Raw genomic sequence first — 15,448 nt, 5'->3', positions numbered from 1 at the left:
AGATGGTTAAAATTGAGGGGAAGATGGATGCAGCCAAATACAGGACCATTCTGGATGAAAACCTGTTGGAGTCTGCAAAAGACCTGAAACTGGGACGGAGATTTATCTTCCAACAAGACAATGATCCCAAACATACAGCAAAATCTACAAAGGAATGGTTCACAAATAAACGTATCCAGGTGTTTGAATGGCCAAGTCAAAGTCCAGACCTGAATCCAATCGAGAATCTGTGGAAAGAGCTGAAAACTGCTGTTCACAAACGCTCTCCATCCAACCTCACTGAGCTCGAGCTGTTTTGCAAGGAAGAATGGGCAAGAATTTCAGTCTCTCGATGTGCAAAACTGATAGAGACATACCCCAAGCGACTTGCAGCTGTAATCGCAGCAAAAGGTGGCTCTACAAAGTATTAACGCAAGGGGGCTGAATAATTTTGCACGCCCCACTTTTCATTTTTTAATTAGTTAAAAAAGTTTCAAAAATCCAATAGATTTCGTTCCACTTCACAATTGTGTCCCACTTGTTGGTGATTCTTCACATAAAATAAAAAATGTATATCTTTATGTTTGAAGCCTGAAATGTGGCAAAAGGTTGAAAAGTTCAAGGGGGGCCGAATACTTTCGCAAGGCACTGTATCGTGTGTGCCGCAACTAGGAGTATACGGCACTCTGCACAGTGCACAAAGTAAATTATTTTGGCAGTAATTAATTTATTATATTTACTATATTTATTATACACGTGTAAATTAATTACTGCCAAAATAATTTACTCTGTTGTCACATGATTGTCTCTGAGGATGCGCGAAAATGGCCATTGAGAGCCCAGATCTGAGCTTGCGCTCCCTTTTTGACCAAGACACAGATGTGTGCTGATTGGTTGAGAGTTTGGCGGGCATTGGAGACCCACGTGGTATTACCACACCCTGCCAGTTCCTGATTGGTTGATCAAGGTGAGATATGCGTCACTTACTCTTGACACTTAGGAATGCAGTCCAGATGTCCATTTGGCACTCCCTAGACAGATAGGCGCCAATGGATGACCATTGATCATGATAGCCAGGCTTAGCTAAGTGCATCCCCATCTGGGAGCTGTCCCTTATCAAAAGAAAACATCTTAAATCAGCCTGCATGAATACTTTCTCTGTGGCTGCACCACAGAGATGGAGGGTGAGATGGGGCCTCATTTAGGACAGCATACCACCACTTAATTCTGTCTTATTAACAAGCATTGCCGCTACAACGGCATCTCTCCTGTCAAACTTCCTCCTGACGTGTTTGACAGGATCTGGGCCGTGGTGAACAGTGGGAAAGATGCCCTGTGGAGAGTGAGGAACATGGGGCTATTCAAAGGCATCGAGGTCCCAGTCAAGGCAGCAGGTAGCCTGGCCCTGTTCATCACCCGAGAGAACTATTACCTCAGAGATCTGTGGAGAGAAAGGAGGGAGGAAGCAGAAAATCTGTGGGAAATAGAGAGCATAGGTCAATATCTCAAGAAACTGTGAAAAACATTATCATGTTTAAGTAAAGAATGTGATTTACACCAGAAAAAAAGAAATTGTGATCATATATACATATATACTGTTTTAAGTATGTATATTAATGTAAAGGACAAGCCGCACTGCATGTGTGAACAGGGGAATGAGCGAGCGAGCGGGGATAGGGCGCCTCCTGCGCTTTAAAGCTTACAGAACCTGGTATTCCCAGGCAGTCTCCCATCCAAGTACTAACCAGGCCCATCCCTGTTTAGCTTCCGAGATCAGACAAGATCAGGTGTGCTCAAGGGGGTGTGGCCGTGAGCTAGAGCAGGGCTCGTAGGCACCCTTCTTATAGAGAGGACAGCTCCGTCACCTCTTTTACGACGCTGCTTTTTTTCCCTTGCGTTTTTCTCTTCTTCCCACGTTCTCTCTCTTCACTGCCTTCGTCCCCGCTCTATTTCACTTCAGCTTTTCACTCTTGCTTCCTTCCAATGAGGACGGAGCTGCGGGAGAAAGGGCGCTATAGAGGATCGCTGTGGAGAGCTGCTGCTGTGCTTTGACATCTGAGCTCTGTGGAAAACGATCTAGTTTGAATAACATATCTAGTGCTTCTTCTTTCGCTTTTTGATGTTTTCTCAATTCAATACACGAGATACATTTATTCATATAAATTGTGCACCAAACATATACTAGTCTGCCTGGATATGAGCAGCAGACCTTACTGTGAGGGTTATCAATATACAAGGTATATAATCTCGAAGAGATGCCAACACAAAGAGATACACAACAGAGAATATATGTCAATATATATCGTTCGGTTACTAAATCGCTAATCAGTGTTATTACCCACTGTTACTCTAAACTCGGAAGTAAATACACTACTCATGAATTAAATTGATAACAACTTGTGTTGAAGTACAATTGAATTCTCGAGACACAATGTAGAACATGGGGTTTACTTATCCACTGTTTATGGATTTGGAATTTCCCGGCACGAACACCAAGCCAGCTGACAGGCTCTGTTGCAGCCAATGTTCCAGCGGTTGTCCAATGGGCGTTGTCCCGGCGTCCTCTGGCTACCGGCCAACCAGTTGAAGTACAGCTCGGAGTAGGACGGGCGGAGGAATCTGACTGCGGCGCCGGGCAGTCGTTGCTCCGAGGAGATCTACCAGCAGTCCAGCTGGCTAGTAGAAAGTCTCTATGCACAGAGTGTGACCGCGAGTCCTCACAAGTCACTCTTTTGTCTGGGAAGAAGCTGGTTTGTTCCCGGTCCAGCGCTGCTTCTGAATAAGCTATTCAGGTTGTCGACGAGGGTCCAACTGTAGGCTGCCGTTGATCAAGCGGAGCATTCACGTTGGTAGAATTCTGAGTACGTACGGGATCCTCGGCCTTGCGCTTAGAACAAAGTCCAAGTCCCTTTGCAGACAACAGCAGTTGTCACATGATTGTCTCTGAGGATGCGCGAAAATGGCCAAGGAGAGCCCCGATCTGAGCTTGCGCTCCCTTTTTGACCAAGACACAGATGTGTGCTGATTGGTTGAGAGTTTGGCGGGCATTGGAGACCCACGTGGTATTACCACACCCTGCCAGTTCCTGATTGGTTGATCAAGGTGAGATATGCGTCACTTACTCTTGACACTTAGGAATGCAGTCCAGATGTCCATTTGGCACTCCCTAGACAGATAGGCGCCAATGGATGACCATTGATCATGATAGCCAGGCTTAGCTAAGTGCATCCCCATCTGGGAGCTGTCCCTTATCAAAAGAAAACATCTTAAATCAGCCTGCATGAATACTTTCTCTGTGGCTGCACCACAGAGATGGAAGGTGAGATGGGGCCTCATTTAGGACAGCATACCACCACTTAATTCTGTCTTATTAACAAGCATTGCCGCTACAACGGCATCTCTCCTGTCAAACTTCCTCCTGACGTGTTTGACAGGATCTGGGCCGTGGTGAACAGTGGGAAAGACGCTCTGTGGAGAGTGAGGAACATGGGGCTGTTCAAAGGCATCGAGGTCCCAGTCAAGGCAGCAGGTATCCTGGCCCTGTTCATCACCCAAGAGAACTATTACCTCAGAGATCTGTGGAGAGAAGGGAGGGAGGAAGCAGAAAATCTGTGGGAAATAGAGAGCATAGGTCAATATCTCAAGAAACTGTGAAAAACATTATCATGTTTAAGTAAAGAATGTGATTTACACCAGAAAAAAAGAAATTGTTGCTATGTAACTGGTACCGTGTCAAAATGTAATGAGATGTGATCATATATACTGTTTTAAGTATGTATATTAATGTAAAGCTTTCTAATTTGTGATGTCCTGTATTCTTTTGTGAAAAGAAAATAAAGTTCTTAAAAAATCGATTCACCCAGGGCGAGGCTCGGCCATTGCACTCCGGCTGTGCTGACCCCTGCGAATTCCCCAAATGTGGGAATCTCGACTGCATAATTTCTGGTAGTGGGGGACTGCGTTCGCGCTCTCTCCTGATGTGCTTGGTCCAATATCAGATACGGGAGAGTTAGGACACCACGAGCTGCGATAGGATCCCAGTTCGAAAGGAGTCGATGCCACTGCTGGTTCCCGGTTTCTTTTAGTTAGAGGTCCGGAGAAGCATTTCAAGCTGGTTACACTACTCCTTCCGGACATTCATTCCCTTTTCAAAGTCATTCGTTTTGCTGTTGTCTGCATTATTTAGGCTGATTATCGAGGTTAGCCTTTATTTGGTCATGGGGGCCTCGGTACTGTATGCTAATTCTCAAGACAGTTTCACCCGTTTTCTGATTGCTAGGTTCTGTACCAGTGCAGACATGTCAAACAGTGAATGGCTGTACCTCTATTGTATCCGTGCTCAATGAATGAAATCAGTAATAAATGAATATATGTATAGTTATACGAAAAACAAGTGGTTTATCGACTCATCTTCATTTGCAGATTTAGAGGCAGCTTCGATATTCGGGGGAGGCATAAAACATGATGCTGATCTTTGGAAAGCAGGAGGCAAAACTGACACGTTCTCATACAAGGAGATGAAACCAGGCCACCTGGGTGAAGATCAGGTATCGTAACCGCTAGACCATATGGGAGCATACAGCCATGTTGTGCGTGCGTCATGTAAGCAAACTGTAATTGCTGCCTTCATGACCTGCTTGATGGAGAAAACACACAAGAGAGTTGGCACTCAGAGTGTCGAAGGGTTGATGTATACTAGGGCTCAGTTGAAATGCAGCGTCAGGACTTTTCCGACTAGTGTCACACAAAGAGAGTACATCCTTTCCTACTGGCTGTGTATGTCTCGGTAACTCGCTGTGATCGTATAGTGCTCAGAATTTTTGTTGTGGCCGCAACAACCCCGGTTCGAATCCGCATACTGGCAGAATAGGAGGAGTACTGCCTGACTGGATCGTTGATGAATGACAGAGGCCACTCCGACCTCTTCTTGGTTTTCTTCAATGACTTACTAAGGATCTTCTTCACATTCGCCCATGCAGGGCAAGCCAGTTACAACAAAGCAAACGCAGGAAAGTGCATTTCAAGCAGAGACCAGGAGGGACTTGTTTACACCGAGAGTGGTCGGAGAATGGAACAATGCGCCCAGCCCTGTTGCTGGAGCTGATTCTTGATGAGATCTTGGGCTCACTAAGAGGCCCCCGCTGGATGCTAATCTTTCTGTTGTTCTTGCAGGTCCTGCGCTGCTTTTGAGCCGACAGAGCTCGTCCTGGTCTGTGGGCACAGCCCAATTGCAAATGATCGGCTCCACGTACAGAAGGAACGTGCGTTTGGTACAAGAGTGTATGAAGGCACCGGAAATACATTGGGAACAAATGACCGGTCGTTCAAGACCTCTGTGAAGTACAGGAGCGTGCAAAACGAGGCTGCTTCCACCCAGTCTCGAACCGGGGACCTTTCGCGTGTTAGGCGAACGTGATAGCCGCTACACTACGGAAACCTGCAGGGACCGCTGCTGGTGTCTCGCTTGCGTTTCGGGCTGAGAAAGGGACGCGTCACTTTAGGCAGGGTGCGCTGGAGAGAGGAACAAAGGGTGCGATGAAACAAAATACCAAAACCCGGGATCAAACCAGGGACCTTTAGATCTTCAGTCTAACGCTCTCCCAACTGAGCTATTTTGGCGGTGCGCAGAGCCCACAGCCACCTGCTCCAGCCTTCCTGTGTTGCGGCATGAGCGCACCAAGAGTAGCGGGAGAGTGTTGCAGGAACGTCACTCTGAAGGAAAGCCACCCAGGTGCGCCCTCTGAGCTCTGTCCAGCGCATCTTCCTCGCATGGACTCCTGCCTGCGACAGGCAGGAAACAATTAGCAAGAACAGAACGACACCCCATGGGTGTCTCATGACCACACCTTAGGTTGTGACACGTGCAGGTGTGAGGGGTTGCCGGGCTACTTTGGAGCAGAGCTTGGGCGGAGGGGGGGCGGGAAAGCAGACAAAGAGGTGACACCTCAAGGTCTGCACGATCACAGCTCTCCGCCGCCCCAGGCTTCCACTCGATAAGCTACTTGACACACCCGCCCCTCCTCACACAGACCGTGGAAAAGCCCCCGAGTGGGAGGGCTCTCTCTTCCTCCCAGGAGCTCTTGGACACGACGCACCGACAGGGCGCGGGGAGCCGTCGCCTGCAAACACGGCTCCAGGCAGGACTCCACTCCGCAGGAGCCGCAGAGCAGAGGAGATGGGGGCAGCTTAGCTCCTGTGCAGAGACCTGAGCTGTTGTTGCTGCGGACGCTGTCTTTTCTGCACTCGGGGTAGGAGTGAATGTTGAGTTGCCCTTAGAAATGAAGCAGAGCACTTCAACGGCACGGGTGTGTGTGTGTGCGTGCGCCCTGGTGATTCTGGGAGACAGATCGAACCTGGGCTAAAAGAGAGGGGGCTTAGCCCTCTTCCATTTGCTAGTTCAAAGTTGTACAACCCATTTGTATCTGCTAGGCGGTGCAGTCGTCGTCCACAAAGAAGGCTTTGAAAAGCGTCAAAGGCAAGTCATTCCGAGTTGGTCGTCTGTGTTTTCCGTTCAGACGCGAAATGCTGAAATTTTCTCTCGGCTCCTCGGTTGTCATTTCTGCTCCGTAAAGGAATCAGAGGACGCATCGGCTTCCAGCACGGTGGGTCGGGACACGATGCCGGGGGTCGGAGAGAGCGATGTCTTCCTCGTTAGTATAGTGGCAAGTATCCCCGCCTGTCACGCGGGAGACCGGGGTTTTCTTTCACCTCCTTAGAGAAAGGACTGCCTTTCACTTCTCTGTTTTCTTTCACAGCGTCGTGCACCTTTTCATTGCTCTCACTTTCAGAGCCTCCGCACGGCACACGACTCGACATCAGGAAGCACATTGAAGTGAAACCAGGAAGCGCTGCGACATGCATTGTGCAGATCCCGCCACACTAAGAGGTGAGTGGGTCTGTTCGATGCACAAAGAACGCTTTGATAAGCGTCAAAGGCAAGTCATTCCGAGTTGGTCGTCTGTGTTTTCCGATCAGACGCGAAATGCTGAAATGATCTCTCGGCTCCTCGGTTGTCATTTCTGCTCCGTAAAGGAATCACAGCACGCGTTGGCTTCCAGCACGGTGGGTCGGGACATGATACCGGGGGTCAGAGAGCGATGTCTTCCTCATTAGTATAGGACCTGTCACCTGTCCCCACCTGTCACGCGGGAGACCGGGGTACATCAGGACGCGCATTGAAGTGAAAGCAGGATGCGCTGCGACATGCACTGTGCAGATCCCGCCACACTAAGAGGTGAGTGGGTCTGTTCGATCACAGCGCTAGGCGAATCCCCAATCCCCTTTTGTGCGTGGCGACAAAAGAAGGCTGTTTCCGCCCGGTTTCGAACCGGGAACCTTTCGCGTGTGAGGCAAACGTATACTACGGTAACGGTGGTAAGACGTGCCCAGCGGCCCAGCGCTGAGCTTCGCCAATGCGATTCAGCTGCTTCCAGTGCCTTTATTGGAGTGCGCTGATGGACCGTGCTCTCTCTCCAGAGACCAGCACGCCTGTCATGGACGGAGCAGGAAAGGCGGCGCCACATTCTACAGCCCTCTCCACGCAATCGACGAAATCGGGCTACTGAAGTGGAGAAAATCGCCTCTCCAGAAAGTGCAAATATCATCTTGGAGAGTATAAATCCTATTGCCGAAGGTCAGCCCTGTCTACCAGAGTAACCCTCCCTCCTCCTGCAGCGATGATCAGCTCGTCTCACATGCGAGAAGTCTTCGGTTGGAAACAAGCTCCCCCTCTTCTCGCGCGTTTTGCACATTCAAGTGGTTTTAATGCGGCTCCTTCGTATGGTGCTGATCTTTTGGAAAGCAGGAGGCAAAACTGACACATTCCCATACCGGTAGTATGGAGTTTTCGACCCGGTCCGCCTGGGTGAAAACCAGGAATCCTAACCGCTAGACCATATGGGAGCACACAACCCTGCTGTTCTGGGCATCATGCAAGCAAACTACATAAATATGAGAAAACACGCAAGAGAGTTGTCACTCAGAGTGTCCAAGGGTCGATGAATACTGGGGCTCAGTTGAAATGCAACATCAGGACTTTTCCGAATTATGTCACACGAAGAGAGCACAGCCTTTTCCGCCCTGTCACGTGTGTATCGGTAACTCGCCGTGATCGTATAGGGGTCAGTACTTTGCGTTGTGGCCGTCCTGATGTACCCCGGTCTCCCGCGTGACAGGTGGGGATACTCGCCACTATACTAACGAGGAAGACATCGCTCTCTGCTTAGTGTGCAAAACACTTACTTGCAGCATTGTGGGTGCTGTGGTTTAAATGCTATTGGTTTGTGAACAGAATACCCTTATCCCAGTGCATTGTGCCACATTAAATAAACGCACGAGAAAAAGAGATTCAGAACGCAAAGCTGTGTCAGTGTTCTGTGTAAAAAATTGGTTTGAACATCACGGGAGCTGTTTTTAATAAGCTGCTGAGTAAAGAATATTGTAACATTTACAGGTTCTTTTCAGAACAAAGGACGAGTGGAGACGCGATTAACAAACAAGCGCTTTGTTATTAATACTCACACTTTGTTATGAACACTACCATTAAAACTACCAGTTGTACTCTCACTAATGTTAAAATGAATACACTAGTAGTAGTATTAGTTGCTGCCCGTGACGTCACATACACTCTCTGTGACGAATGCGAGACACCTAGACACATACAGTGACGTGCCGGCTGTTGCCGTGGTTACCATACTTATGATTTATAAACACTGAAAAAAATGCATTTAAACTGTTACTTACATACATTTATCAACTTGGAATATAATTTTCTAGCTCTAGGATAGAGTTACCTAAATAATAATATGAATAATCATTGTTTAATTTCGGATTGAACATTATTAACACTAAACGCACTATGGTAATTGATCGATACAGTCTTTATTGACTGTTTTCTAGATATTTAAACAGGGTCAAGAAAGGATCAGTACTCAAGAATCAGTGAAGTTAATCGATTATTCTATGGTCCTTCAGTTGAATAAATTGGTTGTCGATACATAAGTGATCAATAATTCTCCTCCGTTCCCTCCGCGCGTCTCCCGCGGTCTCGCTCTCTGATCCCGGCGCTCTGGCTGGTGTCTGTGATGTCACAGCGCTCTTTCTGACAAAGCAGAGCTGGAGGAGACTCCTGTCCGGAGCCCGGGGGGCTTTTCTTACAGATATAAAATCTCCCCCCCCAAAAAAAAACACACCGGACTGTGAAGAGAAGCGAATCATCACAGTTGGAGAAGGAGAGCGACAAACCTTGGAATAAAATTCATTAAACAGAAAAAAAAGTTTACATCGCAGATTATTGTGTTACAAAGCGAACCCGTGTGGAGCAGTAGAGGACAAGCACGAGTCCCTGAAATAAGCGCTTTTAAGAGTTTTACACGAATCTTCAGAGTAAAGAAGCCAGGAGGATCAGACTCCTGATCCTGGAGGTTAAAATGTGTATCCTGGTTTTATTTCCACCCAGCTCTCAGTTCCATTAGTGGTCTGATGATTTAAATTAACTGTAAAACTGTTACCAGACTTAATCTAAATTGTAAATTTATAAGACTGGCTACTAATAATAAATATACTGATCAAAGTGTCAATACTGGTGTTTATAAAGTAAATGCTGTAGCATTTGCAAGTTCTTTTCAGAACAAAGGACGAGTGAAGACGCGATTAACAAACAAGCATTAACACAAAACCAAACACAGGATATACACACACATGAGGAGACTGACGGAACACGTACACATAGTTAGGGTGGTAATTACCTAACAACACACTATACTTTTACAAGACTACACAGGGCTCTAGAACTACTAAGACATTATTTACACAGGTAGGGTCAGCCGCTGGTCATCGTGCTGACCCTCAGACTCTCCCCGGCTACCACTCCCAGCATGCCCAGCGGTACTACGAGCGCCTAGGGGTGCTTTCTCCTCACCACCAGGCGAGGGCGTTACACTGCTCCCACCTGAAGCGTCTGGCGTCTGGCGTCTGGCGTCTGGCGTCTCGCCGACGTCGAACACCCCCCTCAGGCTGTACTCGTACTGGGCTAACTGCTGTGGAACCCTGCGCCGCGGTGACGGCTGGCGACCCACGGACGCCCCACTATCGGCCGGCTACAGCCCCGGCTGCTCCTCTAGAGCCTCCCCACACGGCTCCTCCTCCCGGGCCCGGTAGGGGGCCAGGCGGTCTCGGTGCAGGACCACCACTCTCCCCCGTGTTCGCAACCGGACACGGTAGCAGACCTCGCCCACCACCCCGAGTACCTCAGCGGGACCCTCCCACGATGGCGCCAGCTTAGGGCTGAGGCCTTTGCAGCGGCGCGGGTTGTACACCCAAACCCGGGCTGGAAGGCAGGCCCCCTGCAGCGCAGGTCGTAGTACCGCTTCTGCTGGACCCCCGCCTGTGTCAGGTGGGTCCGTGCAAAGCTGTGCACCCGCTGCATCCGCTGCCGCAGGTCCCACTCGTAGTCCGGTCCAGCCGGCGGTGCCGACCCGTCTCCGGGCGGCGGGCCGAAGACCAGGTCCACCGGGGTTCGCATTTCCCGGCCCAGCATGAGCGAGGCCGGGGTGCACCCGGTGGATTCCTGGACCGCGGTCCTGTACGCCCAGAGCGCAAGGGGGAGGTGGCGGTCCCAGTCCCGTTGGTGCCGGGACACCAGGGTGGCCAGCTGGGTGGCGAGCGTCCGATTAAACCGCTCCACCAACCCGTCGCTCTGGGGATGCAGCGGTGTGGTCCGCGTCTTAGTGATCCCCAGGCGCTGGCACACTCTGGCGAAGACCTGGGACTCGAAGTTACGCCCCTGGTCACTGTGTAACTCCTCCGGCACCCCCAGCCTGGCAAACATCCCCTCCAGCAGTGCATCGGCCACCGTGGGGGCACTCTGGTCCGGGAGGGCGTAGGCCTCCGGCCATTTCGTAAAATAATCCATGGCCACCAAGACGTAGCGGTTCCCAGCCTCGGTGCGCGGAAACGAGCCCAAAACGTCCATCCCCACCCGCTCCATAGGAGCCCCCACCTGGTGTTGTTGGAGGGGGGCCTGAGAGCGCTCGGGGGGACCCTTCTGCGCCACGCACACCGCACACGTTCGGCAGTACCGCTGCACGTCCCGGTGGCAAAGACCCCAATAAAAATGGCCTCGGAGACGCTGCAGGGTTTTCTTACTGCCGAAGTGCCCCATGCCCGGCTGGCCATGCACCGCTCGGAGCACCGTCCCGCGGAGTGACCGAGGCACCACCAGCTGCCACCGTACCTCGCCACTGGAGGGTACCCGCCACCCCTGGCGCAGCACCCCGTCCTTTACCTCCAAGGCCTCCCACAGGGCGCAGAGGGCCTTGACGGACTTCGGGTGCGGGGCGAGCTTCTCTCGCGTAGGCCGCACTCCTGCTGCCCTCCAGCAGAGCACCGGCCCCACGTCAGGATCAGCTGCCTGACGCTGCGCCAGGTCTGGCAGGCCCACCCCCAGCGGCCCCTCCCGGGCCGTGGCCGTTGTGCTCACCCCCGCCACGGTGCGGACAGCCTCCTCACGCTGCTCCCGCCAGGCGCAGTGGTGGCAGTCCGCGGCCTCGCAGGGGCGCCGCGAGAGAGCGTCGGCATTGAGATGGCGAGACCCCGCACGGTGCACGACAGTGAAGTCGTACTCCTGCAGGATCTCTATCCATCGCGCCATCTGCCCCTTCGGCTCCTTAAAGTGGAGCAGCCAGGTGAGGGACGCATGGTCGGTCCTCAGCCGGAACCGGGTCCCGAACAGGTACGGCCTGAAGTGGTGGACCGCCGCCATCACCGCCAGCAGCTCGCGACGGGTCACGCAGTAGTTCCGCTCAGGCCTAGTCAAAGCCCGACTATAGTAGGCCACTACGCGCTCCCCATCCGGCCCCTCCTGCGCCAACACCGCACCCACCCCCGAGTCACTCGCGTCGGTGTGGAGAACATACGGCAACTGCGGGTCGGGGTAGGCCAGCACGGGGGCCCCCACCAGAGCTTCACGCAACCGGCCGAAGGCAGTCTCACAGCCCGAGTCCCAGTCGAAACGGTGGCCCTTGTCGGTGAGGCGGTGCAGCGGGGCAGCGATGCTGGCAAAGTCCCGGACGAACCTCCGGTAGTATGAGGCCAACCCCAGAAAGCTGCGGAGCTCCGTGACGGTGCGTGGAGTCGGCCAGTCCCTCACTGCGGCGACCTTACCTGGGTCCATAGCCACCCCTCGCGGTCCAACAACATGTCCCAGGAAGCTCACCTCCCGCCGCAGGAGCTCGCACTTGCGGGGGTTGAGCCTCAGGCCAGCACCGCCTGGAGGTTCGTCAAGGCCTGGTCGAAGCCCCGGGCATGAACCAGCAGATCATCCAGATACAGCACACACTGGTTCCGCGGGACAGATGCCAGCACCCTCTCCATCAGCCTCTCGAACGTCGCCTGGACATTGCACAGGCCAAAAGGCATGACAGTAAACTGCCAGAGGCCCTGGCCGATAGAAAAGGCCGTCTTCGGGCGAGCATCGGGAGCAAGCGGTACCTGCCAGAAGCCGCAGCGGAGGTCCAGGGAGCTGAACCAGGTTGACCCGGTGATGTAGTCTAGGGCGTCATCTATCCTCGGCAGGGGGTAGGAATCTTTCCGGGTGACCTCGTTCACCTTGCGGTAGTTGACGCAGAACCTCCACGAGCCGTCTTTTTTTTTTACCAGTACAGCTGGCGCCGACCACGGGCTCGCGGAGGGCTCAATCACCCCCGCTGCGGCCATCTCCCGGATCTTTTCCTCGGCGGCGGTCCGCTTGGCGTGAACCATGCGTCCCGGTGGGATGCGGATGGGCCGAGCGTCGCCGGTGTTGATCTCGTGTTGGACCAGGGCAGTGCGGGTGCAGTCCTCATCTATCGCCGCAAAGAGATCCTCGTTCTGGGCGAGTAGTGCCTGGAGCCGCTGCCGCTGGTCCTGATCGAGGCCCTCGCAGCTCCGCTGGTAGAGATCCTCAACGGCGCGCCTCGCTTCCACGCAACGCTCGGCTCCCGCCGCCGCCGCCTTGTCTGGCCCCCCGGCTGACTCGGGAGCAGGATCTGGAACGCTCGCTCCCCGGCTCACAGGCCTGGTCTGCCCCGGCGACTGCCGCCGCCGCCGCCACTGTCTCTTTTTCTCCCGGCTCCGGCAAGCCCGCGTCCCTCGGCCTTCGCCGGGCCTGCCCTCCACCAGGTGAAGTCGCTCCCCCTGCCACACCAACTCCTGCCAGCTCAAGTCCAAACTGGCCCCCACTCGCTGCAGTACGTCCAGCCCCAGAATGCAGTCCTCCTGGATGGGTGCGAGGTAGCAGGGGTGGCGGACCGTCGCTGCACCTAGATGGAAGGCAAGCACCTGTTTCCCCCGGACTGCAGCGAGCTGTCCCGTCATGGTCCATAGCCGCAGGCTAGAGGCCTCCCATCCTCCCAAGCCAGCAGCCATATCACCCTGCAACTCACAACTGGCAACCCACTGAAGCTAAGCAGGTGTGAGCCTGGTCAGTACCTGGATGGGAGACCTCCTGGGAAAAACTAAGGTTGCTGCTGGAAGAGGTGTTAGTGGGGCCAGCAGGGGGTGCTCACCCTGCGGTCCATGTGGGTCCTAATGCCCCAGTATAGTGATGGGGACACTATACTGTAAACAGGCGCCGTCCTTCGGAGGAGACGTAAAACCGAGGTCCTGACTCTCTGTGGTCATTAAAAATCCCAGGGCGCTTCTCGAAAAGAGTAGGGGTGTAACCCCGGTGTCCTGGCCAAATTTCCAAATGGCCCTTACCAATCATGGCCTCCTAATACTCCCCCTCTATGAATTGGCTACATTACTCTGCTCTCCTCCCCACTGAGAGCTGGTGTGTGGTGAGCGTTCTGGCGCACTATGGCTGCCGTCGCATCATCCAGGTGGATGCTACACATTGGTGGTGGTGGAGGGGAGTCCCCATTACCTGTAAAGTGCTTTGAGTGCAGTGTCCAGAAAAGCGCTATATAAGTGTAAGCAATTATTATTATTATTATTATCCTGGGGGGTTGGTGCCCTCGGTGTCGGGGAGGACGCCCGGCCGGTGTAGGGTTACCGATGAACCGGTGTCGAGTAGGGCCAGGCAGGGTTGGTCCTCGATTTTGCAGTGGAGGTACAGGCCCCGGCTACAGCCGACTCGCCCCACGGTGGCGTGAGGGGCGCCGGTCTTAACAACGCTCTCCGGAGCGGGGGTTGAGGTGTTCGAGGGGCGGCCTTCCCCACGCTGAGTCGCCCCGTTCCCGTTTCCCGACGCCGATCGAGGAGTGCGAGGTTCGGGTTCCCGGCAGAACCGGGCTCGGTGTCCTCTCTTCCCGCAGTGGTTGCAAATCAGCGTGCGGGGCTGTTCCGCGGGGGTTGCTGCCCGGGCTGGCTCCTCTTCCCCCTCGCTGGATTCCTCCGTCGCCGTCTCGGTCAGCCGGCAGGGCGCACTGTGTCTGCTGGCGCTTCCAGTCACCCCGAACACGGCCTCAGCCCGTGTAGCAAGGGCCAAGGCCTGCTCCAGCGATGTTGGCGCGGCCAGCTGCACGTGGCGCCGCAGCTCCTCGGGTGAGAGGGCCTTGAGAAATCTTGAGAGCCATCTCCCGCTGCGCCTCCCGGGGGAAAGTTGGGTATCCTCGGCGGGCGAGGAACGCGACATCAGCGGCAACCGGGCCCAGTCGCTCTCCTGGTTGGCGCCGCCGCAGAGCCAGCCTCTCCCGCATCAAGTCCGGCGCCTCCTCTACACCGAGAGCCGCCGCCAGCGCCGTGTATTCGCCTCTGTCCTCCTCCGGGACATCCAGGAGTGCCTGGCAGGCCACTCCTTCCAGCGCCGCCGCCAGGTGGCCGACCATCTCCGCCCGGCTCCAGCCATTCGTCAGCGGGACCCTCCCACGACGGCGCCAGCTTAGGGCTGAGGCCTTTGCAGCGGCGCGGGTTGTACACCCAAACCGAGTCCCCGGGCTGGAAGGCAGGCCCCCTGCAGCGCAGGTCGTAGTACCGCTTCTGCCGGACCCCCGCCTGTGTCAGGTGGGTCTGTGCAAAGCTGTGCACCCGCTGCATCCGCTGCCGCAGGTCCCACTCGTAGTCCGGTCCAGCCGGCGGTGCCGACCCGTCTCCGGGCGGCGGGCCGAAGACCAGGTCCACCGGGGTTCGCATTTCCCGGCCCAGCATGAGCGAGGCCGGGGTGCACCCGGTGGATTCCTGGACCGCGGTCCTGTACGCCTAGAGCGCAAGGGGGAGGTGGCGGTCCCAGTCCCGTTGGTGCCGGGACACCAGGGTGGCCAGCTGGGTGGCGAGCGTCCGATTAAACCGCTCCACCAACCCGTCGCTCTGGGGATGCAGTGGTGTGGTCCGCGTCTTAGTGATCCCCAGGCGCTGGCACACTCTGGCGAAGACCTCGAAGTTACGCCCCTGGTCACTGTGTAACTCCTCCGGCACCCCCAGCCTGGCAAATATCCCCTCCAGCAGTGCATCGGCCACCGTTGGGGCACTCTGGTCCGGGAGGGCGTAGGCC

The 15,448-nt window shown here is 54.2% G+C and overlaps 1 non-coding gene and 1 pseudogene across 1 annotated transcript; one reads left to right on the top strand and one right to left on the bottom strand.

Moving 5' to 3' along the window:
• Nucleotides 1–1,675: 1,675 nt before the first annotated feature.
• LOC148667039 (5S ribosomal RNA) lies at nucleotides 1,676–1,794 on the bottom strand (annotated as a pseudogene).
• A 1,999-nt stretch (nucleotides 1,795–3,793) lies between these two features.
• Nucleotides 3,794–3,956, top strand: LOC148667038 (U1 spliceosomal RNA). The gene has a single exon (XR_015937511.1). It is a non-coding gene; the product is annotated as a U1 spliceosomal RNA (small nuclear RNA).
• Nucleotides 3,957–15,448: the final 11,492 nt, after the last annotated feature.

This window comes from Lepisosteus platostomus, chromosome 5 (genome assembly GCF_059453375.1).
Source record: "Lepisosteus platostomus isolate fLepPlt1 chromosome 5, fLepPlt1.hap1, whole genome shotgun sequence".
In the NCBI taxonomy this organism is placed as follows: domain Eukaryota; kingdom Metazoa; phylum Chordata; class Actinopteri; order Semionotiformes; family Lepisosteidae; genus Lepisosteus; species Lepisosteus platostomus.
The sequence above is the reverse complement of the archived record's forward strand: the minus strand, read 5'-3'. Positions and strand labels throughout refer to the sequence as shown.